Raw genomic sequence first — 2,316 nt, 5'->3', positions numbered from 1 at the left:
ATGCTGCCTAGTTTTGTACCTCATGTTGGCATGGAATTTAGAAATTCGGATGAGGCTTCACCATTTTGGCTTAGTTACGGTGGACAGAAAGATTTTGAGGTCAAAGAATGGTACACAAACAAAAGACAATCTGATGGGAAGATTACATCATGTAAGTTTATTTGTGCAAATAAGACTCATCCATTGAAAGATAAAAGGGATTATTTAACAAAGTGACCTCAAGCTGAAACTAGAACATGAATCTTATAATGGACCGAAAGAAGAAAATTTTGAAAGTGGCTGATCTAGTTTTGGAACACAATCATCAACTACACCTTCTAGAAACCTTACACGTAATGGTCTCACAAAGAAAAATTTCAAATTTACAAGCATTTGAAATTAAACGGTGGATGATGTGGTAATTGGACCAAAAGCTGCACGTGAGTTGGCTACTCACCAAGTTGGTGGACCACTCAATCTTAGCTACACTCTTCGTGATAACAAGAACTATTTGCGGTTCAAGCCACAGCGAGAGATAGCGTATGGCCAAGCCGGTAGCATGCTTAAGTATTTTCAAGACAAAATTGTTGAAACCCCATCATTCCAATATGCGTTGCAAGTGGATTGTGAAGAAAATATAGCAAATATATTCTGGGCTGATGCTAAAATGATCGTGGACTATGCACATTTTGGGGATGTTCTTAGTTTTGACACTACTTTTGGAACAAACAAGAAGAGCGGGCCTTTTAGTGTCTTTATCGGGTTCAATCATTTTAGAAAAATTGCAGTTTTTGGTGGTACTCTCTTATATGATGAAACTTTTGAATCCTTTAAGTGGTTGTTTGAGACCTTTCTAAAAGCTCATAATGGGAAGCAACCTAAAACATTTTATATAGATCAAGATGTTGCTATAGGAAAGGCAGTTCCAGAAGTGTTTGTAGAAGCATGGCATGGATTATGCACCTTTCACATCATGCAAAATGCTAATAAACATCTACATGAAGAGAATGATGAAGAGAAGAAAAAAGACATGAAGAACCAGAAGAATGAGCCATGCGAAAAATGTACACTTTGGTGGATCCCATGTCCTCCAGGTGGAACAAATCATTGGTGCTTCGGTGCAACCTAAGAATTGTGCTTTGTATGCTCAGACTGTCGTATACTCTGTTGAGTTGGTGAATTTCCACCTGGTTGTATCCTCTTGCTCTAGCTGGTGTCGGTATTTATGCCTGGCAACCTACCGAGGGGGGTGCCCGAGGTAGTGTTTAGTGCATGGGGCTCGTCGAGATCAAGAACTCGAAGGTGAACTCGAACACACAATTTAGACAGGCTCGGGCTGCTAGATTGCGTAATACCCTACGTCCTGTGTGTTGGTTGTATTGAACTTGTTTGGAGGGGGTCCCTACCTCGCTTATATTGCCGTGGGCACGGTTACAAGTCGGTCGTTTACAAGAATACTAGTCAGATTTGACTAGTGAGTCCTACTCTAATTGCTACGAGTAGTTTTCTAATCCTCGACTAGTTCTTGTCCTCCTTGTAGACCACACCGTCTTGTACCGTAGTCTTCATGTCTGATACGTCTCGGTATACAACCCTGTATCTAGGACTGTCCAAACCTTCTAGTGGGCCTATAGATGTATGTACAATAGCTGGAGCTCAATATCTCGGATAAGATTCCAGAGAATGAAGAATTAAGCAAGGTGTGTGCCGTTGATGCTGCCATTGATGTTAAGATTGCGGACTAGTTGTTATTTGCAAGGGCGTCGTGCACCCTCCTGTTTTTCTTCCTGGAGATAGTGAATAGATGTGGCGCTATGTCTTTGGGTTGGCATCCCTGTAGACACCTAGAGTTCCACAAACTTGATCTACGCCTGTCACCAAGTGTGATTGTGGTGCATGCAGCAAAGAGCATTCGGTCCATGTCATCGCAAGGGGTTTTCGTGCCAATATAGAACTTCTCCGGGGAGATTCATTCATGCTAGAACCATCTTAGTTGCAAAGCTCATGCAAATTTTTCCAAGTTTAGGATGCCAAGGTCCCCAAACTTTTCCTTGGGCACGCAACTCCATGTCCAATTGACTTTGCATTTACCCCTTGTTAGCTCCTTGTCACCGGGCCATAGAAAGCGATTTCTTAATTTGTGTAGGTCCTCCATCACTTCCTTATTTGCTTTGATTACTGTAAGGACGTATACAGGCTGTGATGTTAGTACTGATTTGGTGAGGCTAACTCTTCCTGCTTGTGTTAAGTTCCGGCCGCATTAGGCGGACAGCGTCCCGACCATTTTGTCCACTAAGGGTTGGAAGTCGATCTTCCTTAGTCTCCTTGTTGAAGGCG

General features: G+C 42.4%; 1 pseudogene; it reads left to right on the top strand.

The window, feature by feature from the left end:
• LOC140221854 (protein FAR1-RELATED SEQUENCE 5-like) lies at window positions 1-1,108 on the top strand (annotated as a pseudogene).
• Window positions 1,109-2,316: the final 1,208 nt, after the last annotated feature.

The sequence above is a fragment of the Setaria viridis genome, chromosome 2, assembly GCF_005286985.2.
Source record: "Setaria viridis chromosome 2, Setaria_viridis_v4.0, whole genome shotgun sequence".
Lineage (NCBI taxonomy): Eukaryota > Viridiplantae > Streptophyta > Magnoliopsida > Poales > Poaceae > Setaria > Setaria viridis.
This window is presented reverse-complemented; position numbering and strand designations above follow the sequence as displayed.